This window comes from Astyanax mexicanus, chromosome 17 (genome assembly GCF_023375975.1).
Source record: "Astyanax mexicanus isolate ESR-SI-001 chromosome 17, AstMex3_surface, whole genome shotgun sequence".
NCBI classification, from domain to species: Eukaryota; Metazoa; Chordata; class Actinopteri; order Characiformes; family Acestrorhamphidae; genus Astyanax; species Astyanax mexicanus.
Window position 1 is genome coordinate 12,196,976 of NC_064424.1, and position 27,337 is coordinate 12,224,312.

The 27,337-nt window shown below is 38.6% G+C and overlaps 1 protein-coding gene across 7 annotated transcripts in view; it reads left to right on the forward strand.

Moving 5' to 3' along the window:
* Positions 1-27,337, forward strand: part of nrxn2a (neurexin 2a) — a 696,697-nt gene that overhangs the window by 415,452 nt on the left and 253,908 nt on the right. The gene's annotated exons all lie outside the window — the stretch shown is intronic.

Consider the following 27,337-nt stretch of genomic DNA (forward strand, 5'->3'; position numbering starts at 1 on the left):
AAAAAAAGTAGATTCTGGACCCAGGAACTTTCGTTCACAGCAGGAACAGAAGAATACAAGGTTCTTCAGCATGAACCGTGATGAAATCTGGGGACGTGTCTGTTTGCACACAAGCAAGTACATGTTCCTTCAGAATCAAGTTTCAAACCATGAGAATAAGGATGTATAGGATCTATAGGAGGATATACTGTATGTTTCTTCCTGTACATTCTTCGTCAAAAAATAGTTGCAGCAATAGATGCACCCAGAAGGAAGTGTTGGATGGCTGTGCTTATTTGGAAGGAAGCTCATGGGATGGTAGCAGTATGTGGATGAGCATTGTCCTGTTGGAGTATGTCTTCTGGAAAAAAAAAAAATGGAGGACTGATTGCAGGTCCTCATAACGTATCATTGGGTGGTCAGAGTGGCTGTAATGAAGTGAAGGATGACCCGGCTTTGTATGAAATTGTTCCCCATACCTCGACTGTGCAGGAGTGCACAGTGGTCTGTTGAGGAAACACAGCAATAATTATTTCTTTGGTGTTCTCCAGAGTTTTTAGGAGAATGAATGATGTGATGTTTTGATGGTTCCACTATAACTGCAGGCTGGTTCACTGAAAAGTATAATAATAAATGTTATTGCTTAACCATGACTCAAACTCGTCTAACAGGAGGACAATGAAAAATATGACTCTCTGCCACAAAATCACTATAGAAGGCACTATATTGGGAAAAATGACTAAAAGCCTTTAGTGTGTCATGGCAGGTCAATCTAAAACCAAACATGGTACAGGATCTGGTAGAATATTTACTCAAGAGTTCAGTTTATCTGGGGTCATGACTGCATTTGCTTTTACAGCTCATTTTATATACTGTGCAATCTGTGTAAAAAAAAAAAAACTACATACACTGACCTATCAAGTTTCAGCTACAAAGATATCCTCGTTCTGCATTTACCCATGTAAAACTAATCCCATCCAAACACTAAACATGCTTAGAATGCAAAGCTAAATATCCTCTAAAATCCCCTCTTCATGTGCCTATTAACACCCTGTCTTCAGGGGAGAGGAATCAATTAAAACAGTTCTGTGTTCTGTGAATAATTGCACCATGTGGTTTGAGCTAACACAATTTAATTAAATATGCGTATACATCCATAAAGAGGACTTATACGCCTCAGAACAATATTTTTAAATATTCATTTATCAGATGCAGAACATGTTAGAACAGATGCAAGTAAACAAAAACAATATCGGGCAAAGTAACAAAAAAAAAGTAGCATCTGTAGGTAAACCTGCGATGCCAAGATATCAATAAACGTCTGACGGTTGACTTTTGTCTAGGTTTTTTTCAGTCAGTGGTGCACCTGTGTTTTCTGTTGCCAAGATAGCAATACACTGGACATTTACTTGAACACACCTCACTTCCAGACCACCGCACCCATTGACATAGATGCTATATATTCATAACCTCTGTTGCTATTTAAACAATGCAGGTGCAATGTATGAAAATAGACTGTTAATAGGAGCAGTAATAACAAGAATTGCAAAGCGCCCTGTGTAGAATGCAAGATGGAGCCCTAAATATCTTGTGAAATCCCCTCTTCCTGTGCCTAATAACACCCTGTCTTAACGAGAGAGGTCAAATAAAACCATGTGGCTTTGAGCTAACAATAATTGAGTTTATTTATTATAGAACATTATTTTAATGCATTTATCTTGGCAGTAAGAGTGCATTTGCTTCTAAACACTGCAGAACGTATTAAAACTTATGCAAGGAACATAAGTTTCTTATAAATTTCTTAATATTTTTTTTTTTTGAGCTAGTTTGGAAAAACAAGGCTTGGTTACATTTTTCCTGGGATTTGTTCAATCCTGTAATCCACTCAGCTGATTTTAAGCATTATTAAACACTCATGTAACAAACCAGGAGTTGATATGATAACTATAATCATAGTAGACTCTAATTAGAAGAGCGTGAGATTAAGATATTGCTAAACCAAAAAAAAACGATTTTAATAATTTTCATTCTAATTTTAACATCTGCCTAAAACATTTGCACTATATATATATATATATATATATATATATATAAATATGTATACTGCATATGTGTATAATATTGTGCCTCAAATACTAGCTCAAATGCAAAATCAAAAACCACTGTTCATGCAACATATTGTAATGCTGCATCTTAAAAAATTTGAATATCATCAAATGTTGATTTATTTTAGAAGTTCAGTTCAATTATTTAGATTCATTACACACGCAAAGTAATATATTTCAAGCCTTTATTTCTCTTAATGTAAATTATCATTGAAGGCTTACAGCAAATAATCAACAACAAAATCTCAGAAAATTAGAATAATATACCAATTAGACCAATCGGTACTTTTGTGGGCAGTGTGCCAAGTCCTGCTGGAAAATGAAATCTGCATCTCCATAAAAGTTGTCAGTAGCAGAGGGAAGCATGAAGTGCTGTAAGATTTTGTGGGAAAACAAAACTGCACTGACTTTAGACTCGATAATAAAACACAGTGGATCAACACCAGCAGATGACAGACATGTCTCTCCAAACCATCACTGATCATCAGTAAATGTTACTTTTTATTTAGGAAATCAAGGGAGCAGAGTCTGGAGGAAGAGTGGAGAGACACACAGTTCAAGCTAATTGAGGTCTAGTGTGAAGTTTCCACCAATCAGTGGGGAAATGAATGTGTGAAATATATCTCTATGTGTGTAAATATAATGTATGTAATGTAAAAGTTTGACTTTTTCTTATTACTTTAGATGCAGCTGTACATTCAGATAGAAAGAGCTTATTAGAACTTTTGCAGCTTTAGTTGACTGTTAGTAGCAGCATCTATACACCAGGCTTTATACCTTATCTTATTTTATATGTGTACCTTATGCCTTATATATACATACATTTATTCATTATTGAATTTGCTTGACCGAACGCTGTCTAGTCTTTTTTTTTTCTTTCATTTTCTCAAACTTGCTCTTTCTTTTGCAGAGTGTTAGTCATCTTATTAGTCATCTGTTTTCAGTAGCAGGGTAAAGCTCATGCTGGTGATATTAAAGCTTTGTGTGCAGAATTGGAAACTTCCTGCTAAGAAATATATATATATATATATATATATATATATCTGTCCTCTCTGTGCTTTCCTGACAAAATTGCAGAATTGCAGTAACTTTTACTTATTTATTTGTATTTAGTTTTTATTTTTTATTTTTTGCCAGATTCACTTTTTTATTGCTAAAAAACAATTACGCATTTGCCTGACCTCTTTTGCACTAGTTTAAGAACATGTTTTCCAAGCAGACAACAAAGCACTTCTCTATGTCTCTCCGGAAAAGAGCATCTGCAAAATGCTAATGGGAATGTAAATGAAGGTAAAATGTAATCACTTTATAAAGTTCAGGAGTGCAGCTGTATCCGGGCTGCTTAACATACAGTGCTGAGCAAGAGTCTTACCTGAGAGCATAGCTATTAAAACTGTTTAACACTATATAACATTTTTAAAATCTATAAATAAATTAGATATGGATGGATAGATAGACATTTTAAATGCTTTAAAATAGCACCTGTTTAAAACACCTGTCATTTTAGTATAAGAGGTTTCATGGCTAAATTGGAGCAGCCTGGTGGTCAATCCTTATTAATTGCACATTGCACCAGTAAGAGCAGAGTGTGAAGGTTCAATTAGCAGGGTAAGAGCACAGTTTTGTTCAAAATATTGCAATGCACACAAAATTATGGGTGACGTACCAGAGTTCAAAAGAGGATAAATTGTTGGTGCACGTCTTGCTGGCGCATCTGTGACCAAGACAGCAAGTCTTTGTGATGCATCAAGAGCCACGGTATCCAGGGTAATGTCAGCCTACCACCAAGAAGGACGAACCACATCCAACAGGATTAACTGTGGACGCTGTAAGAGGAAGCTGTCTGAAAGGGATTTTCGGGGGCTAACCCGGATTGTATCCAAAAAACCTAAAACCACGGCTGCCCAAATCACGGCAGAATTCAATGTGTACCTCAACTCTCCTGTTTCCACCAGAACTGTCCGTCACCACAATAAATTATTGTGGTCTAAAACCAGGTGTTTCAGTTGCATTGTCCAACCCCTGTGAAGTTGGTATACAGTGAATAGCTCTATTTGAGTAATGTTCTAATCCATATTACGGCAGGAACTATTCAACTAAGTAAAGAAAGAATTACTTTAAGAAATGAAGTTTATTCATTTCTCTGTGAGCTTCAGCCACAGTATGGATTTTTTTTTTTTTTCTAAAAAAAAAAGGTTATTATCGTTAACGAAATTGAAAAAAAAATAACGAAAAATGAAAATGGAAAAACATTTAGAATTACTAATTATAAAGAAAAAATGGTAACTAACTAAAAAACTAAATTCCAAGTTTATAAAACTAACCAATAACGAACTCAAATTACAGATAGAATACCTTTCATTTTTGTGTTTGTTAATTTATTTATAAGCTCAGTTTTTAATCAATCGGTCCCTGACGTCACTTCTGTTTACAGTCGCCAGCTAGCTGCAAAATTTCTAATAAGCCGAAAAAAACTCATAAAACAAGCCACAGTCTACATTTCAGAACCTTATATAACTTACAGTTATGTAGATGACTAAATATTGGCATTTACCATTAAACTACATACTTTTTTGTGTTAGTACTTAATTAATATTTTTTTCTGATCATTTTAATGGAGTTTGGGTAACTGGCCTTTTTTAAATTCTGGAAGAAATGTGGAAAAAATGATAAATAAATTATTTAAACATATGGATCTTTTCTCACACCCACAGGCTCACCCAGATGTTTTCTTTGTTTCTTCAGGAGAGAATATCACGCAGATCTAACCACCTGCTTGTTTGTTTTGCTCTCTGCATTTCCTAGTAACAGATATATAGAGTGTGTATGAAAAATAATGATACAGTATTACTATATTTTCAAGGACCTCTATAAAATATATAATCTAATATAATAAATGTTCACCATTGCCAGCTCATTATTAGTGTAGCATGAATAGAAGGTGTCACACATTTCTGTACACATTTTAGTGCTGAATAAACTCTTCAGGCTCTACAGGGGTTGGACAATAAAACACTGAAACACCTGGTTTTAGACCACAACAATAATTTATTGTGGTGACGGACAGTTCTGGTGGAAACAGGAGAGTTGAGGTGCACATTTAGTCTAAATTCTGCCGTGATTTGGGCAGCCGTGCTTTTATGTTTTTTGCATACAATCCGGGTTAGCACCCGAACATCCCTTTCAGACAGCTTCCTCTTACAGCGTCCACAGTTAATCCTGTTGGATGTGGTTGGTCCTTCTTGGTGGTTTTGCTGACATTACCCTGGATACCATGGCTCTTGATACATCACAAAGACTTGCTGTCTTGGTCACAGATGCACCAGCAAGACATGCACCAACAATTTGTCCTCTTTTGAACTCTGGTATGTCACTCATAATGTTGTGTGCATTGCAATTTTTTGAGCAAAACTGTGCTCTTACCCTGCTAATTGAACCTTCACACTCTTATTGCTCTTACTGGTGCAATAATGTGCAATTAATGAAGATTGGCCACCAGGCTGCTCCAATTTAGCCATGAAACCTCCCACACTAAAATGACAGGTGTTTCAGTTTCATTGTCCAACCCTGATTGTTGTGTTGTTATGAATCTTTTACTGGTAGCTGGGAGTGAGGAAAGGGAGGCAGGTTACTGGATTGTCTGGATTTTATTCACGCTAAACACGTTCTGTATTCAATTAAGAGTGTGTGTAGAAAACTCCTGCTCAGGGCACCCAGGGACATGATTTCAGAAGCAGGGCTGTAGGGTTTAATACTGATGTCTCTCCATTCACTACAGCCCTCAGGCAAGGCCCTTCATCCTGAGCTGGTGCAGAGGCGCCGCAGCGCTGCCGGGGTGTTACCGCACCTCATATTCCTACTCGCTCGTATTTGCATGCTTATAAATGAACACAGTCGCATTAAAAATGTTAACCAATTGAATATTTATGTAGCACTTTTTTGCTTTATTTTGTTTTATTTATGTACTAAAGACATTGTCCCATAGCAGCCTCACGTAAACCCAGGCCCAGATTAATTTTCACCAGAATTGAGGTCAGCAATGGTAAAAAGAACTCCATGAGAGCACATTGAAAAAAACATTGAAATTAGTTACGACTGAATATGAGACCCCACAGTCCCCTGACAGTTTAAGAAGAAGTTTGTTTTTTTTAATAAAAGGAAAAAGCTTGATATAGTATGTGAATATTGTTGGGATTTTTCAATATTAGCATTTCCTCAGGAGTGCGTAGAAACTGAGCTGCAAGAACACTCTGTTTTGGATGTATTTATTAGATTATCAACAGTATAAACTCTATATAGCATGATTTTTGTCTTTGTTGAAAACCTTCAACCAAATCATTGAAACAAAACAGCCAAAATAGGCCTTAAAATAGGCTTTTTCCAAATATACTCTCAATGTATTACTCCACCACATACAGGTAACCTAGCAATGATGCAGCGCTTACAAGCCAAACAGTGCAGCTACAAACAGAGCAGCAATGGGACTATTTTAACAGCCAAAATAGGCCTTAAAATAGGCTTTTTCCAAATATACCCCTTTTCATATTAAAACATCTAGATAACAGTTGATGAACAAATGATTAAAAAAATTGGTTTGTTGCCTGAAACAATGGCAACAGCCTGCCATTAAGGGTTAGTATGTAGTTAAATGGGGAAGTTTTAAACTAGGTATTAAACCACACTTAGTTCCAACCCTGCAGTGTGATTGGTGATATCAGCTGGTAATGCACTGTAACTGAAGCTCTCCATGTAATACTCCACATCCACATCCAGGTAACCTAGCAACGATGCAGCGCTTACAAGCCAAACTGTGCAGCTACAAACAGAGAAGCAATGGGAGTATTTTAACTCGCAGGGTGTTTATAACAAAACAGATCGTATTTTCTTGTCCTCTTTAACTCAAAATCTTTCAATAAACCGCGATAACGGAACTGTGGTATAAATGTCCTGTGCGCTTGTGCCTACGACCACATCACAGCAGTGCAAAGATTATAGGTTATAGCACTCGTTCTTGTATATTTAAGCAATAATACATAAGAGGGAGTGCTGTAATGTGTAGTATTGGCACTGCTGTGCTGCGGTCATTGGCACAAGCGCACAGGCCTTGACCAATGTACACCTAGGGCCATATTTTAGTGACCTATAGCACATCGGCCAATTGAGAATCACACAGCTGGATTTAGGGCATGTCGGTGTGTCTTTGGTATCTTAAGGTTGCGAATAATATGCCTTGTGCGTCTCGAAAGTGTAGATTTTAAACTTTAAACACGTGACTAAAAATTTAGAATTTACGATTGGGTCAGTGGGTTTTGTGCTGAGAGCATTTTTTATTTCAATTTCCTGTGGTTTCCAAGCATAACTGAATAGAGCCAGAAACTAAAGTAAAAAAAAAAAACACTAGTCTATCAGAAAACAGCACTGAAAAGATCTAGTGGACTACTGATGGTGTTCCTTCCCTACCAGATGCTGAGAAAATGGTGCGCATGCAGTTCAGAATGAGTTTAAGGCAAGATTACTGATTCCAGTAGCAGGTTAGTAGAAGTTCATGCAGGGATTGTCAGTAGCGGCGGTAAATACAAACCGTGGCAGGGGTCCGAGAGGGCTGCGATGATAGACTTTGCATTAGAATCTCAAGAGCATCCAGCTGAGGCTTTTTCCATCCCTGCAGGAGAGTCAATAGCACATCCTCAGTGGTCATGCAGGTCCTGAAATCAGGTGAAACCAGAGCAGGGACACTCAATCAGCATCTACCTCCACTTCACCCAACGTGTAAAAAAAACCAGCCTGAGAGGCGCTGAGAGAATAGAGCCGCTTTTCTGCTGAAAATAAGCCGTGAAGCTCAGCTTTGGAGGGAGTGCAGGTTTTGTTTGTGTTCATTTATCTTTATTGCTGTATGGACAGATAGATTGTCTGTGGACAAAAGGCCGTGTAAAGCTAATATGGGTGTTGCCTTTTCTCCACTTTACAGATTTCACGCTTCAGCAAGTCACACGCTAACATTAAATGAATTTCGATCCAGGAGTTTAATAACGGAGTGAGGGTCTGACTGTTCCTCTGTGCTCTCTTCCTGACCTCACCTTACATATTAACACCTTATCTGCTATAGTTCAAAAAATAGACATGAAAAATCAATTTGCAGCAAAAAATACCTTAATAAAAAAATCCACTGTTAAGATTAGGGTAGGTCTTAAAATTGTAAATAACTACAAATAAATAAATCATGCATTGATTATTATTTTTTATTATTTTAGGATAACTTAAGGTTGATATTTGTGGATGACATTTACCAGATAGTCCCTGTTATTTAAATAAAATTATAGGGGAAATTCTATTCTTTTTTTTTTATTTGTACAGTAGTTTATCTGTGCTCACACATTTTAATTCATAAATTTCAGTTGAAATAAAGGGTGGGTCTCAAGCGAGAGAGCGGCCAAGAGAAAACAAGGGAAAACAAGAGAGAGCGAAAGATAGTGAGAGACAGAGAGAAAGAGACAGAGAGAGAACGAGAGAGAGTGGGAGACAGCAAGCGGCCGAGAGAAAAACAGAGAACGAGAGAGGGAAAAAAAGGGAGAAAGAGGGAGAACAAGAGAGAGCAGAAGACAGCAAGAGACAGAAAGAAAAACGGTGAACGAGAGAGAAGAAAAGCGAGAGCGATAGAGAGAACGAGGGAGAACAAGAGAGAGAGAGAGCAGAAGACAGCAAGAGACAGAGAGAGAAAGAGAGAATGAGAGAGAGAACGGAGGGAGAATGATGGAGAACAGGAGACAGCAACAGGCAGAGAGAAAAAGACAGAGAACGAGAGAGAAAGAAAAAGAGAATGAGGGAGAAAAGGAGAGTAAGCAAGAGACAGAGAGAGAGAATAAACAAAGAAAGAGCGAGATAGAGAATGAGAGAGAGAGCGATAGAGGGAACAAGGGAGAATGAGAGAAAGCGAGAGATAGAATGGGGAGAGTGAAAGAGAAAGAGAGAGAGAGAAGCAGATTCCACCTACAGCATAGCAGGTAGATTTGTGTGAAACATACTGGTAGAAGTAGGTACTGCTTTAGTCATGATTTGGGATTGAGAAATGTAGATTGTGATATTACCTGTTTTTAATCACAGTTTTCATGCATCTTGGCATGTTCTCCTCCACCAGTCTTACACACTGCTTTTGGATAACTTTATGCCTTTACTCCTGGTGCAAAAATTCAAGCAGTTCAGCTTGGGTTGATGGCTTGTGATCAACCTCTTGATTATCTTCCTTTTTATTATATTCCAGAGGTTTTTTAATTTGGTAAAATCAAAGAAACTCATAATTTTTAAGTATCCAGGTCTGTATGTCTGTAGTTTTATGTCCAAATATTTTGGAGACTACATTAAGTGTATTGAAGCTTGCCTTTTTGCTATATAAACATTGTGGATATTGGGATGCTATTCCTCGCGCCACAGTGCCGCCGCAGCTATAGCAGCAGCATCTTCGCAAAATCTGCAACACAGTAAAATCCATATCACAGGACAGTGTCATACTATAGTGTCACTCTGAGATCAACACGCCTCCCATCTCTAGTTATCAGTGGCATGCAGAAGCAGAGCGACCCTCCTGCCCTTAAAACAATCATCTGAATCTGTGCCGCCCAAAGTGTACAGTAGACTAATGATGTCATCACCTCAATCTCTCACAGACTCCTGTGCTTTCTTACAAACACACACACACACACACACACAGAAAAGGACAAGAAAACACACACACACACACAGGCAGCCTGTAGGACATTGATTCATGTAAAAGCAGAGACAACCTTTAAAAGAAGAAATGGGCGTTAAAAAAAAGAGACAAAAAAAATCCCCCCATTGTTCCAGCGAGCGCAGCAGCATTTTAATTTATTAGGAAACTTTTGCAGGCGTCCCTCCCCCCAGCCTGCCCCTGACTCCGTGCCTGCATTTAAATGTGCTCTCCTTCCATCCATCGTGTCTTTGTGCAGGGCCTGTGGCTCCGCTAGCAGAGCGGTGGCAGCGTCACTTGTTAAGCCGCTGCTATCTCTCTCGTCCTGCTGTCTGGGCGGAGGAGCAACTCCGACACTTTTGTGGTCAGCCTGTGACTGATTGCCCTGAATCTATTTTGGAGAGATACCAGGGGTAGCGATGATCCTTGAAGGAGGGCGTGTGGTTGTTTGTGTGTCTGTGTTTGTGTGTGTGTGTGTGTGTGTGTGTTGGGCACCTGGCATTGCGGATAAGAGAACAGCTCATGTTATTTTTTGTGTTGCCAGAACAAAGCTGCTTTTCAAGCCTGTACCATAATGTGTTATATGGTGGGTAATACGGTGAACAGAGTGTTTTCAGGACACGAGGTAGCATGTGACTCCCTTCAGTCATGTCTCTGTAGCATGTGCCCGTTATTAGTGTGAATATTTTTCCTGATTTTTGCATACTGTGCATCATTACCCATCTGACTCAATCATTACCGGCAGTTGATGGCAAGCTGCATGACCAGGATTTGAACCAGTGAGCTCCCAATCACAGTGGCAGTGCTTTTAGATATACACTTTTTGCTGATTTTTTCCAATTCGGAGGTAATTGTTGGGGAAGTGGTTAAGCATGATTGTCAACCCAAGCATCCATTTCTGGCCACTTTGGATTGGTTTGAAATGGGGATAGGGTTAGTTAGTCTTAATTAGGACTAACTAACCCCATCCTCAACTAGATTTACTCCACTCAACCTTGTTTAACCCTAATCTTGACCAAACTAACCAACCCTGACCCAAATCCATGGGGGAACCATATCGCAAACCTAATCCTGTTCATAACCTTAGACTAACTAATCCTATCCCTGATCCTAACCCAAATTTACTCCAGCTCAACTACGTTGAACCAACCCTATCCCTAACCCTAACCTAACACTATCCATAATCTAATCCCCGACTAACTAACTCAAACCAACCCAAACCAATCCTATTCCTAACCTTCACCTTAACCTAGTTTTACTTCAGCTCAACCACCTTAAACTAACCCTATCCCTAACCCAAATTTACTCCAGCTCAACCACGTTAAACTACCTTTATCCCTAACCCTAACCTAATACTATCCATAACCTAATCCCAGACTAACTAACTCAAACCAACCCAAACTAACCCTTTTGCTAACCCTAACCTAGACCTAGTGTTACTCCAGATCAACCATATTAATCTAACCCTATCCCTAACCCTAACCTAACACAATCCATATCCTAATCCCAGACTATCCATAACCTAATCCCAGACTAACCAACTCAAACACACCCAAACCAACCCTATTCCTAACCTAAATCTTACCATAGATTAACTCTAACTCCAGCCTTAACTGAATCCTAGACAAACTAACACTGTCCCCAACCCAACACCAAGTTTATCCTTAAACTAACCCTACCCTTAACTTAATCCAAGACTGACATTACTAACACTATCCCAACCCAACCCCAAACCTTTCCTTAAACTAACCCTCAATTACATTAACTAACCCTAACCCTATTCTTAAATTTACCCTATATCCCACTAACCTAATTCAACACTAACCCTAGACTAACTAACCCTATCCCTGACCCAAACCAACTCTATCCCTAACCTAAACCTTAAAATAGATTAATTCAACTCAAACTCAACCACCTGAAACCAACCCTATCCCTAACCTTATCCTGACACTATCCCTATCCTAATCCCAGACTAACTCAAACCAACCCAAGTCAACCATATTCCTAACCTAAAGCTTACCATAGATAACTCTAACTGCATTTTAACCACTTTACACTTAGCCTTACCTGAATCCTAGACAAACTAACACTATCCCTAACCCAACCCAACTCCAAACATACCCTTAAACTAGCCCTACCCTTAACTAAATCCTAGGCATACTAACACTATTCCCTAACCTTACCACAATCTTATCCTTAAACTAACCCTAAACTACATGAACTAACCCTAACTCCAGCTCAACCCTATTTCTAAACTTACCATATTTTCCTGTAATCTAATTCTGACACTAACCCTAGACTAACTAACCCTATCCCTAACCTTAACCTAACACTATCCATAACCTAATCCCAGACTAACTCAAGCCAAACCAAGCCAACCCTATTCCTAAACAAAATCTTACCATAGATTAACTCTAACTGCATCTTTACCACTTTAAACTAGTCCTACTCTTAACCGGATCCTAGACAAACTAACACTATCGCAAACCAATCCAAAACTTATTCTAAAACTAAACCTAAACTAGTATAACAAACAGTAACTCTAGTTCAACCCTATTCTTAACCCAAAGCTTACCATAGATTAACTATAACTTTATCTTAACCACTTTAAACTTACCCCAGCCCTAACGGAATCCTAGAAAACTAACACTATTCTCAACCCAACTCTAAACTTATCCTTAAACTAACCCTACCCTTAACTGAATCCTAGACAAACTAACACTGTTGCCTAACCTTACCCCAATATTATCTTTAAACTACTTAAACTAACCCTAAACTACATAAACTAACCCTAACTCTAGCTCAACCATATTCCTAAACTTATGTCCCAAAAAAAAACAAAAAAATGTCCCAAAAAAACAAAACAAAACAAGAGAAATGTGTTTTAATTTGAAGTCACTCAGGAATTCAAATATGCGATAAGGACATTATGTTCTGTACAATGAGAACATAATGGAAATGTGTTTGTGTTAAAATGTGAGTTGTAGAATCCTGAATGAGCATTACAAATGTGAAATAGTGCAAAGAGCCTAATAGCTCCACCCATCCTCTGAAACAACATTAATCTCACTTCAGTATTTTTTTTATTTATTTATTTATTTATTTTTTTGCATTTTAAGACACACTATAGTCCGAGTATGCATCAGCTGTATGCAATACTGTTGCTTTGTCTGTATTGTGCAGCCATAACCCAACTACATCATCCAGGTGCAGCAGTAACAACAGGCTATATTGCGTTGCATCCATTGCATTCCTGTACGTGAGCACACCACTCGCACTGAAACCGTCTAGCGCACTGTGGGTGCAGTCCATTTGAGCCATAGTCTGTGTTTGGGTGTAATGTGTCGCCCTCAGTTGTGGGTACAGAGCAGATGCTGCATGCTCTGGGAGTGCTGTATGAATGGTGGAGGCAGCCACGGCTCCTGCAGGTATCCTGCAGGCTATGACAGGCTGTCCAGGTTGGGAGAGGGATGAGGGCTGAGCTAGGCCTGTGCACGGCCTGCATGCTAAACAGCCTCACCCAGCCCCAGCGCCTGAGCTCCGCACTGCGCCCCTGCACTGTGTAATGGATCAATTTATGCTCCCTCGCTCTCTGTATCTCCTCTTCCTCCCTCTCTCTCTCTCTCTCTCTCTCTCTCTCTCTCCCATCATTCTGTGTCCAAATAGTGTACTATGCAACTAAATATCGATATAGATAAAGCACACATTGTAAACTGATGCACTTAATACTGTAAGGTTATGGCAAGCTAGCACGCATAAAGTATTAATGCAGCGCTGTGATATTTTCTGTTCTACAGTTTGCTTTTGCAAACTTTCACAAAAATCTTTTACACCTGCCCCGACCGAATGCCAAATACATCACTGCCAGCTACACGTGGCCTTTTAATTACATATTGACATAAAGAACGTATTGTATGAATAATTCACCCTCTAAAATTCCAGTATTTATTCAAAACATTTATTCATTATTTACTCAGCATCTGCTATGTTTTTCTTTATATTTTCACATCACTGAGTGGGTTGGAGGTAATGTGGGAACAATAGTGACTAGCAGACCAGAGTTTGTTGGTTTTACATTTAAATAAACAGATCTAGGGCCCTATTTTAGCTGACAACCAATAACTTTATAAAAGGCATGTCAGTGTGTCTTTGCTATCGTAACAACAGGAAAAGTACTCCCTAAGCTGCTTCAAACACGCAAAAGACTAATTCTAATACTAATTATCTTTCATGTACTAGCTAGCTAATTTATCATGTGTGTGATATTTGGGCGTAGCATGAAGAAAACTAATCAGCATGTCACTTTAAGTTTAATTTCCTTTAAGAACCAGTTGCGTGTATTGCTATTTTTATGGTGAAGTGCTTCTGTTCTTCTGTTCTTCTCAGCAGATGTCACACCAGATGACCAGACACAGTTTATTCAGCCTTACAGGAGTAGTTAGGAACAGGCAGGGTCATTAACAGTATGGCAGAAAATAAACAAAGGAAACAAAAAAAAGATTTTGGAGAATTTGAATCAGTTGTCATGTTTTTCTTTCTTCTTTCATACTTTCTTTTTTATTCTTGGAAGGAACTCCAGGGATAACTTTGCTCTTGTTCACACGCCTGCTAAACATACGTATGTTTACATCGGTTACACAGCCGTTCTAAATGTGGCGTCTGTGTGAGCTATGAAAGGCAAATATACATGGAAAATGGCACATCCAGCATGCAACTCATTTAGTCTTCCTGACTACGGGTTCGAATCCTGTTCATGTAACTTGCCATCAGCTGCCGGAGCCCTGAGAGAGCACAATTGGCCTTGCTCTCTTTGGGTGTGTAGATGGCGCTCTCTCACCTCATCGCTCCAAAGGGTGATGTCAATCGGCTCAGCACAAGGCGTCTCTGATTTGATGTATTAGAACCAAGTTTTCTAGTTTTCTTTCTTTCATTCTTTCCTTTTTTTATTCTTGAAAAGAACTCCAGGGATAACTTGGCTCTTATGCACCTGCCTGCTGTACATACATACGTTCACATCGCTCCATCACTCAAGCAGCAAAACCTGTTCTACATGTGGCGTCTGAGTGAGCTATGAAAGGCTGCAAATATGCATGGAGAAATGACACGTCCAGCATGCAACTCATTTGTCCTTCCCGACTACTGGGACATCATTCCTCGGTCTCCAGCGCAGTGTTTGTGTAAGAAACCATTTGTTGTGCAAGGGCAGAGCTTGAAATATTCATACGGCTGTAACCACATCATGCAGCCCTCATGTGGCCCTCTCTCCCACCTGATCCAGTCCTGAATCGTTCCTGCCCTGCAGACAGCTGCTGCTCACTGCCAACTGCTCCACCAGCCAGCCAGAGATATGCTAACGGATAGTCCCTCTGGGAGCAGAGAGAGAGAGAAAGAGAGAAAGAGAAAGGGAGAGAGAGACTGAGGAAGTTAGAGAGAGAGAGAGAGAGTTACAGGATCTCTTTGGCCTAATGGAGGCGTCCACTGGCAGGCACTGAGCTCCCTCTAAAAAGGTTCACCACTCCTAAACAGATATGCATTATCGGCTATTAATGATTTAGTTTCCAGTCTTATGCACAGCGTCCAGTCATGAAACTCACCATTATGATGGGCGTCTCGACACGAGCGTCAGCCCACCAAGAGGAAACAGTGTGAAAATAATGAATAAATGCACACCAAGCCTTCAGACCTCCAGACGTTTCAGCCCTCAGATTGAGATAATTGAGGGTGTTGTTTTTCAGAGCTTTAATGCTCGTTGAAACCCCGCAGGTCTCATGTCCCAGTCTGCCCCTGAGATTAGAGGAATTTTAATCTAAACAATAAATTATACAGTGTCAGTCAATATTTGTACAAAACTTCTCATTTAATGATTGTATTTTTGTATTTTTTTCTTATGTTTTAAATAAATGAATACTCTTCATCCAGTTATCCAGGAACATATATAAGAAATCATGAAGTAACTTAAGTTAAACAAAAACAAAAAAATTCTATGTGAAGGTGGCTCCTTTTTTTTTTTACGTTTATTTCAACCCAACCCACTGATTAGGACTTATCCCTATCACTAGTGATGCCCCAGACAGCAAAGCCAATTGTGCTCTCTCAGGGCTCCGGCAGCTGATGGCAAGCTACATGAACGGGATTCGAACCAGCGATCTCCCGATTAAAAGCATTTAGGTGACTCTTATCTGGGGTTAAGCTGTTAAACTTGCATTTCTGAGGCTGAAAACTCGAATGAACTTATCCTGTGAAACAGAGGTAACTCTTGCTCTTCCCTTTCTGTGTTGGTCCTGATGAGAGCCAGTTTCATCATAAAGTTTTTATGGTCTTTAAGAATGTAGATGAGTTTGTTTGTCTCAGTAACTGGTTAAGAGAGGTGTAACAAGCAAGGAAACAATTGTGAACAAGTTGTAGTAAATAGCACAAAACAGAACATTTGAGTAGATGTCGGACATGCTCAAGTTTCATGTTTTTTTATATATTTTTTTTGCTTTCATTTGACAGTATTAATAATTAACTGATAAAAAAGATGTGGTTCACTCCTAAAAAAAGAGTTGCCTGAAGGTGCTTTACTAAAGGCAATGGTTGAATATTTAGTATAACATCTAAAATTGGTGGAATATTAAAAAAAATAGTTTTACGTGACACCAAAAAGTATTATAATAGGGTTATATCTATATATATATATATATATATATATATATATATATATATATATATATATATATATATATATATCTATATATATATATATATATATTTTTTTTTTTACAACATAACGAAACATAAAAGGCAAATATGTGTATTTTAATTTCAATAATATTTTTTTCTAAGATGTATTAAAATCTGAACATTTACAACTACATACGTACATAATAGCATAGAGCTCTGCGAGGAAAATTAGAGACCACTTAAAAATGATGAGTTTCCTTGATTTTACCAAATTGAAAACCTCTGGAATATAATCAAGAGGAAGATGGATGATCACAAGCCATCAAACCAAGCTGAACTGCTTAAATTTTTGCACCAGCAGCGGCATGAAATTATTCAAAAGCAGCGTGTAAGACTGGTGGAGGAGAACATGATGCCAAGATGCAGGAAAACTGTGATTAAAGACCAGGGTTATTCCACCAAATATTGATTAATTCTGAACTCTTAAAACTTTATGAATATTAACTTGTTTTCTTTGCATTATTGAGGTGTTATATTTGTGTTATTGTTGTGTTATATCAGCCACTTTTTAATTTAATTTGAATGATTTTATTTGGAATTTGGGAGAAGTGTTGTCCGTAGTTTCTCGAATAAAACATATAAATATACATCTATAAATAGCAATATCAGAGAAACTGATTCTAAAGCTGAAGTGGTCTCTTCATTTTTTCCAGAGCTTTTAATTATTTGACGCAGATACCCAGCATATCCACTCGAGTTTACAAGGTTGTAGTCTGATATGCCGTGTATTTTACTAGCAGCTGTAACATGCAGTCCTCCATTGTCTCTCCTGTAGTCTGCCATCTGGCTGTGGAGTGTATTTCTTGCTGTCTGCTTCTCAGGTTTCCTCCGTATCCCATTGCAGCGAGTGCACCATCAGTGCCACAGCTCTGTTGGTTAGCAGGTTGACAAAAGCAATAAATCAGTGCTGGTAATGAAGGAAGGGGTAAATGAACAAATGTAATTGCGTTTGTAACAGAGTAATAAGCCCGCATCCAGCAGGGCCGGCTTGTCGGCGGCGGTTTGAATCTGCATTTTGCAGCGTCAGGTTCATCTTCCCCGACTGGCTTCTTTTTTTTCCAACGTGAGCCCTGGCGAAAGCTGAGCACGTCGTTCCCCGGCAGTCAGCTCCGCTCTTGTTTTCAATTAATAAGCCTCTCACGTGTGGAGCCGAGTGGAAAGATACGTGGACGCCATCTTTCAAAACAACAATGTCTTTGTGGGTGTCTAGGCAGAGTTACGCTCATGAATCCTCTCATGCGTGTACCCTCACACAAACGCTTTATACCTGCTGCTCTTCTACCATGTCAGGACATTTTATATACTGCTCTGGAAAAAAATAAGAAACCACACTTAAAAATGATGAGTTTCTTTGATTTTACCAAATAAAAAAACTCTGGAATATAATCAAGAGGAAGATGGATGATCACAAGCCATCAAAGTTATTTAAAAGCAGTGTGTAAGATTGGTGGAGGAGAACATGCCAAGATGCAAAAAAAAAAAAAACTGTGATTAAAACCAGGGTTATTCCACCAAATATTGATTATTTCTGAACTATTAAAACTTTATGAATATGAACTTGTTTTCTTTGCATTATTTGAGGTCTGAAAGCTCTGCATCTTTTATGTTATTTCAGACATTTCTCATTTTCTGCAAATAAATGCAATAAATGACAATATTTCTATTTGGAATTTGGGAGAAATGTTGTCCGTAGTTTATAAAATGAAACAGCAATGTTCATTTTATTCAAACATATACCTTTAAGTAATAAAATCAGAGAAACTGATTCAGAAACTAAAGTGGTCTCTTAAACTGCGATCCATACTTTTGGGATGAGCTGGAATTGAGTTTGTAGTTCAGAGCCAATCATCCATCATCAGTGACCACCTGACCTAATTTATTCCACTGTAGAAAAATAATTCATTTAAATCTTAAAAAAGAGACTAACTAAAAATTATGAGTTTCTTTGATTTTACAAAATTAAAACCTCATCCATCAGAAGGAAGATGGATGATCACAAGCCAGTCATCAAACCAAACTGAACTGCTTGAATGAATTTTTGCACCAGGAGTAAAGGCATAAAGTTTCCCAAAAGCAGTGAGTAAGACTGGTGGAGGAGAACATGCCAAGATCCATGAAGGCATGAAAACTGTGATTAAAATAAGGGTTATTCCACCAAATATTGATGATTTCTGAACTCTTAAAACCTTATGAATCTGAATATGAACTTGTTTTCTTTGCATTATTTGAGGTCTGAAAGCTCTGCATCTTTTATGTTATTTCAGCCATTTCTCCCTTTTTTTGCAAATAAATGCTCTAAATGACAATATTCATATTTAGAATTTGGGAGGAATGTTGTCTGTAGTTTATAGAATAAAATAACAATGTTCATTTTACTCAAACATGTACCTATAAATAGAAAAATCAGAGAAACTGATTCTGAAGCTGAAATTAAAGGTGCTGAACAAACCAAAATTCTGTGAAAATAAGAAGCATTTTGGGTGGCTCTTATCTGGGGTCCTGTTAACTTGTGGTTTCTGTGTCTGGGAGTGCTGATGAACTTAACTGATGAGAGCCAGTTTCATCATATCGACTTTTGATAGTCTTTGGATTAGAACAATATTCAAATAGGGTATTTTTTTTAACTGCATACCAACTCTACCTCTTCATAACTTCACAACTGAATCTCTAAAACTTTCAGAATCCGACTTTCCACTGAAAGAAAAAAAACATACCAATACAGACAGATACTCTGGAGCAGCTGCATGTGTAACTAAGGTCAACATGCCTAAGGCCAAGCATCAATCTGAGAGCTGTTAATTCCCCAGGCAGTGTGCTGTGGAGCAGTGAAACTGCGTTCCATGGAGTGTACTTTTGGGATGAGCTGGAATGGAGTTTGTAGTTCAGAGCCAATCATCCATCATCAGTGGCCACCTGACCTAATTTATTCCACTGTAGAGAAATAATGCATTCAAATCTTAAATGCAAAAAATAAGAGACCACTTAAAAAGCATGAGTTTCTTTGATTTTACCAAATAGAAAAAAAAATCTCTGGAATATTTTCAAGAGGACGATGGATGATCACAAGCCATCAAACCAAGCTGAACTGCTTAAATCTTTGCACCAGTAGAGGTTATCATAAAGGTTTCCAAAAGCAGTGTGTAAGACTGGTGGAGGAGAACATGCCAAGATGTATTAAAAAAACTGTGATTAAAAACCAGGGTTATTCCACCAAATATTGATTATTTCTGAACTCTTAAAACTATATGAATATGAACTTGTTTTCTTTGCCTTAAATAATAATACATTTATTAAATGCTTTAAATGACAATAGTTTTATTTGGAATTTGTGAGAAATGTTGTCTGTAGTTTATAGAATAAAACATGTTCATTTTACTCAAACATAAACCTATAAATAGCAAAATCAGAGAAACTGATTTAGAAACTGAAGTGAGCTCTTATTTTTTGTGAGAGTTGTATAAATAAAATTTAAACTATATACCAATAAGAAAATGAGTAAAAAAGTAGAAAAGTGCAACTGAGGAGGAGGATTTATTTAGTAATTTATTTGAATATTCATAAAAAAAAAAGTCCTGAGTGTGTGTTTGTGTATCTACTTCCGATATTATTTAGGGCAGTTTAACCTTTCTAATTAATGATCATTTCAGTTAATGTTAACACCTGGTTTATTTCACCAAATATTTGATATTTGATTTGTTATTTCAGCCATTTCTTATTTTCTACAAATAAATGCTGTAAATGACAACATTTTTATTTGGAATTTGGGAGAAATGTCCGTAGCTTAGCACAATCAGAGAAACTGATTCAGAAAATGAAGTGATCTCTTATTTTTTCACAGCTGTAAAAAACAGTGTACAATGTAAAAAATGTGTAAAAACCTGGGTTATTTCACCAAATATGGATGATTTATGAACTCTTAAAACGTAAATATGAATATAAACTTTTCTTTTCTTTGCATTATTTGAGGTCTGAAAGCTCTGCATCTTTTTGTTGTTGTTATTATTTCAGCCATTTCTCATTTTCTGCACGTAAATGCTCTAAATTCTCTAAATGACAATTTATTATATGTAAATGGGGAGGGGGCAGAATCATGCTCCTGCATGCACGATTCAACCAAACTGTGCTTAGTGTGAATATACCCTGAAACATGCATTTGCTAAGTGCGGACCACGCCTAAAGGAAGTAGAGAAAGGAAAGACAAACGGGAGGGAACTCGGGGAATTTTGGGCTGGAGTTCTGAACTGCGTGCTGAAGGAGCGTGCAGTTACATCCCCCCTTTTATTTAATAGGAAGTGATAGAGTAGAAGAAGGGGGGTTGTTGGGGAGGAGGTGGGTTGTGAACTTTCGTCACGAGAGGTAGTTAGTTAGGGCAGGTATTTATAGGGCGGCTGATTGATACGGGGTGGAGTTAGAACGTAGGGTTTGGGCGTGGTCCTTCTCCCAATAACTTTTGTTATTACATAACATCATGTATTCACTGCATGGAATGGTGAGGCATGGTCTTAGTAACCTGATTGGCTGCCCTGCAGTGTAAAAGCAGCCATGGAGTGTTCCTACAAAGCCAAGATAGGAACAAATACAAACACACACAGACACACACACACAGGTAAACACACGCACACATTTACATGCATCCATACACCCACGAGTGTAGGAATGCTGATGGCCTGTGTGTGGTGATTGATAGTTGCCTCCTTTGTTCAGCTGTGTTTATCCCTGCTGTTGTAATTACTTTTTGATCATTATTACAAATGAGGAATTAGAGCAGGCCATTAGTGAGCCTACACACATGTACAAGCGGAACGAGGGGAGGGGGAGCGGCGGAGCAAGAGTGGGGCCGAGGAGGAGAAAAGTAGATAAAGAGAGAGAGAGAAAGAGAAAGAGAGAGCGAAGAGGATGTCATCTCTTGAGTGTCACTGCTGACTGGAGCTGAACAAAAACACGGCTCTTTTAAGGGCCGTCCTCTCTAATCTTTAAATACTAATGCAGTAATTACAGCGACGGCAGACAACAGTCATTTTCTCCGTGCTCCTCTCACACAAAAGCTTCGGGCCGATGTGGAGGACCCGGAGCGCTCTCTGTTGTTTTGAGCTGCTTGCTTGCGGAGAGTTATGCTCCGCCATTAATACATCGGTAGCACCTTATAAAGACGTCAGCAGGGGAGTGTGAAACATAGGCGGTGCAGTTTCTAAATGTCTGCTCATTATTTCTCGATGTCAGAATGAACAGAGCTCATAGCGTGCGATCAATAACGCGCAGGCTCAAACACATCACTTACCATTAGCCGCTACCTCTGTGCGCACAGCAGCGCAATAAAAAATCATTTTACCTTCGGCGTCGATGATAAAGCACGGTTTACGCGTATTGGCAGTTTTATCAGAAACACCTGCAGCTTGTTATATGTTTTGGTGTGCAGTTAAGAGATTATAGACTATTTGTTTTTTTGTTTTTTGTTTTTATATGTTTTTTTTTTTATGCAATTTTTTTTTAAAACAGGATAATCAAGATTGTACTGTATTTTTTCATATAGAAGCAGCCAGAGGGAATCTCAGGAAATAGACTTCTAGACTTCTGTCAAGAAACTTGCAAAGAAGTCTTTATGTGGCAGAGATTTTCATATTTACACTTAACTTACACTTATCTGAAGGTTACTTTGCACCTATTTTGCATCTGTTGGTGCAACAAGGTGGAAGGGGTAAAAAAAAAACAGGGGAAAAAGCTAAATTAATAAGTAAACATAAGTGAAATTGAAATCTAAAGTCCAGAATATAGTTACAGAAATTAGTTAATTTTATTTATTTTATGAATTTCTTTTACTTTTTTTGTAATAATGTTTTTATTCAAAGTTGTGTTGGTAAAACTTACAGAAATACAGTACAGTAAACAGGAGGGTGAAGACTAGCACATGCCTCCTCCAACACATGTGAAGCCAATCACCACCTCTTTTAGAACTGCTGCTGATGCAGCATTTCCGAGTAGCATCACAGCGCACTCGGAGGAAAGTGCAGGGGCTCAGTTCTGATACATCAGCTCACAGATGCCTCGTGCTGATTGACATCACCCTAGGAGTGATGAGGGTAAGAGAATGCCATCTACCCACCCAGAGGGAGCAAGGCCAATTGTGTTCTGTGTAATGTAAAAGGGACTAAACACGCCAAAAAAAAGCTTTATACATGTACATTGTTTCTCTGCTTCTTTCCAACTTTTTATCTTCTCTTTAATTTTGAAGCGCTCATCAGCCAGAGAGAAGCTTTTTTTGGGTTCTTATTGGAGCATGAACAGATTAGAATGCATTTTTTATTATTAAATAAATAGCTAAAGTGGAGTTTAATGTAACGAGTCGGCCCATGTTTTCATCTGGTCTTAGCTGCAACAAAAGCTGGTCATCAAGACAAAACATGGTAACCATATTATTAACCATACCTGTGCCATCAGAGCGCACAGATGGAACCTTTAACCCTTTGCAGTGCAGTGAACACACACATACACAGCAGGGATTGCATAAACAAACACACACAGTTCCGGAACTGCTTAAAACCAGCTGGTCAACCAGTTTTTAACCAGTATGGCATATCATCACTGTCCAATGAAAAACATGTATCTTCAAAAATGCAGGTTGATAAGTCTGGTCATATCTTCAATCATCTTAATCAGAATAATCATATTAACTGGCCAATCATATAATCAAGGGGCTACATTTTCAGTACTTTTTTTACATTTTTACAACAATTGATATCACATGTTATTGTAGCATTCTGTAGCTTATATGAGACATAGCAAAAGTCATGGGATACAATATTATTATTATTATTATTATTATTATTCAGTGTAAACTCTGACTACTGCGTCTAGCAAAGCGAAAGTGTGTGTTTCTCTGTAAGTGACTCTTGTTATGCGGCTACCTCATGCCTCATGTTGGAGTGTGCTGGCCGGCCTGCTGTGGTGTTGTGTGTGTGTGTGTGTGTATGTGTGTGTGTATTCCGGCATGTGGTCGATTTCATCAGCCTCTCTCCGGCTCGTCTCCTCGCGCCGAAACTGGGTTTGAGGTGAACTGTGTTATTGCGGAAATGTGGGGACGGTCACACACTTCTCCATTTGCCTGAAGATGGACGGAGCGCTCGCTGTGCCTCTCTCTTTCTCTCTCTCTTTCTCTTTTTCTCTCTCTCTCTTTTTTTCTCTCTCTTTCTCTCTGAGAGCAGGCTCATTATTGCTGTGTGTTTGCTGTGGCGGTGGCTATGTAATCGGCCTGTCTGCCCATGTCCTCTTTTCTCTTATCACCTGACAGCGCTCTGCTGGCAACCAGGAAACCGAGTCCTAACCACTCTCCCAAAAGCGAGCTTCAGACAGGCCCGCAGGCAGGCGCTCTCTGCGTTTCTCTCGCTAATTGAGGAGGCTTGTGGCGCGCGAATGCGGTTGGTTCTCTGGAAGCACCGTAGATGTGCGGCTAGGACTTTGAACCGCCACCCGCCCAATCCACCCCGTGGGAGCGGAGTGGAGCGGTCCATATGAAGAGCGCTCCAACGAGTGCGTTTTTTAAAAATCATTTTTTAAAAGCCAATAATCCTAATTCACCTCAAACGTTCATCAAAGCTTTTCTCTCTATATCTTGCCTCCGTACAATACATCAAACGGTGTCCTCTGCCCCGCCCCCTTCTGCTTGCCTGTAATTGAAGTAGGGGTGAAAAAAGTTTAAAGCTCTGTATAAGCGAGAAAGAGAGAGAGAGAGAGAAAAAAGAGAGAGAGAAGGGGATGAAGAATGGCTGCGTTTCGGAGTTCCCTTATCTCCATCCTCTCTGACTCACAGCCATAATGATCCTAATGCCAGCATTATGAACTCAAACTACTGCCCAAAGCAGAAAGAACATGGCCAGATCAGAGCAAAGCTGCCGTGTGTATGTCTCTATGTGTGTGTGTGTGTGTCTGTGTGAAAAAGAGAGAGAGAGAGAGAAAGAAAGACAGAGAGAGCGAGCGAGCGAACGAAGGAGTGTGTTTATGAGCGACAGGGATATTACTGCGTGGGCTGACAAATGCCAAGGTTTCCTATTTTGTTGAGCTAATGAGCACTGTGACCAGTTAATGGTGCAAACACGCACCCCGTTGTTAACTGCAGAAGTGGGCAGAAAAATATGGTCAAATTAAAGCAACCTCAGATCCCCCAGTTCATCTGCTCAGTGTTCCCGCACCGTCGGATAGCTAGTTCTTACAGTAAGAGGTCGTTGGGAATTACACTCTTATAACATTATTCATTTGAACTGTTAAGACTGTTACTGATCATTACTGGTCTGAGCGCTGCACATTGCTACACTGATGACTGTATACTGTATAGGTCAACTCTGTAATTAGCTGAAATTGCATATGTAGCAACAGTTTATACAGTTCTACTGGTTGATAAAGAGCGTCAGCCTAGAAGTCAAACTGCCTTGGAGAAAAACTGTCTTCTGAGTCAGTTAATTAGGATAATGCTGACATCAGCTGCAAATGAAGAGGCTATTACTGACATTTGCTTGGATTTCATACCATACCAGTCAAAGAAAAACACCCCCATTTTTCGGAAATGGTACCAAATTCAACGTGCAAAATTTTGCAATGAACTGCCAAAGTTTTTAAGGAAAACAAATGAACTTAAAAAGATAAAAAAAACCTGTGCAAGGTGCATTGCAATGTCTATTGCTATCTTACACCCTATAAACCGTCTATTTTTATGCCTTGCCCCGCGTCATTGAAATAGCGTCAGAGTTTAGGAGTATATTTATGCTGATGGGCGTGGTGGTGTAGAAGTAAGATGTGTTTAGGTAAATATCTGACATGTTTCTATCTTGATTGTGGGAAACTCAGGTGCACAACTGACTGATTAAAACCCTGACAACAGTCAATAGTCAGCAGCACAATACTCTTTTAGCCATGCAGGAGCGTTGTGCACACTGTGCACCCTTAGCACGCATACACCCCCACTCATTAAACACACACGGACACGCAACCCTTGAACAAAAATGAGCTGCTGGTGTACCTTTACACCATGAACGCGCTGGTCAGTATCCTCTGCTGAGACGCATAAAAGCGCTGCACTGTTAAGATATGAATGCGCCAAAGTCAGAGAGCACCTGCCTCTTAAAGGGAACGACTACGGACACACTGATTGGTTTATTTAAAGTTACGCCCAAAACAAACCCATGATTAATTAAGAGATTTAGTACATGCCTTCTGTGCATTTCGAGATGCGAGAGGCATATTTTTTTTGTTAGAATCTCCAAACCATCACTGATTGGTGGAAACTTCACACTAGACCTCGAGCAGCTTGAACTGTGTGTCTCTCCACTCTTCCTTCAGACTCTGCTCCCTTTATTTCCTAAATAAAATGTAAAATTTACTGATGATCAGTGATGGTTTGGAGAGACATGTCTGTCATCTGCTGGTGTCGATCCACTGTGTTTTATTATCAAGTCTAAAGTCAGTGCAGTTTTGTTTTCCCACAAAATCTTCATGCTTCCCTCTGCTACTGACAACTTTTATGGAGATGCAGATTTCATTTTCCAGAAGGACTTGCCACACTGCCCACACTGCTAAAAGTACCAATTGATCTTATATAATATTTACATTTTCTGAGATACTAATTTTTGAGTTTTCATTGGCTATAAGCCATAATAAATAAATAAATAATAATAATAAATAATAATAAAATAAATACATGCTTAAAATACATCTACTTCTATGTGTGAGTTTCACATTTTGAACTAAATTACTGAAATATATAGATATTCTAATTGTTTTAAGATGCAGTGGTATATGTGAAATAATAACAGAATGAGTGTGATGCTGATTCTGACATAAAGCTGGCAATAATTAATATCAGCATTGCTATTGCATCTGTAAGTTTATAGTATAAGTTTATAACCAAACATTGTTTAGAAAATGCTACGTTATTATACAGCTCTGGAAAATATTAATAGACCACTTCAGTTTCTGAATCAGTTGGTTTAATTTTGCTATTTATAGCTATATGTTTGAGTAAAATCAACATTGTTGTCTTATTTTATAAACTACAGACAACATTTCTCTCAAATTCCAAATAAAACAATTGTCATTTAAAGTATTTATTTGCAGAAAATGAGAAATGGCTGAAATAACAATAAATATTTGGTCTAATAAACCGTTTTTTTTAATCACAGTTTTCATGTATCATGGATGTTCTCCTCCATCAGTCTTACACACTGCTTTTGGATAATTTTATGCCGTCACTCCTGGTGCAAAAATGCAAGCAGTTCAGTTTGGTTTGATGGCTTGTGATCATCCATCTTCCTCTTGATTATATTCCAGAGGTTTTCAATTTGGTAAAATCAGAGAAACTTATCATTTTTATGTGATCTCATTTTTTTCCAGAGCTGTATGTGTAATAATAACAGAATAAGTGTGAGGTAAATGCTGACGTAAGCATCAATTCTTATACGAATTGCGATGGCATCTGTAAAATTAGCTACATGTTATTGTATAATAAATTCATATTGTTTAATAATAGCAGTTTTGTGGGAATCTTAAAGCTGCATTAGGTGTAGCTGTGAGGATCTGAGCGATTTACACAGCTATCTAAAGCTGTATCTCTGCCCACGTCCGGAAAAAGGAGATTGTGTGGCAGAAGTCGTGACATTATCTGGCTGCGGTGTGTGTGTGTGTTTGTGTATCTGAGGGAGTGTGTGTGTATGTGTGTGAGCTCTCATGTGCTGCATGCTGGGTCAGTGTAATGTTTTCTGGGAGAGCTCAATTGGCCATGAAATCCTCAGTGTTGAGCCGCATACAGAATGTGTGGTCAAGCGTGGCACAGTCTGCGGTGTGA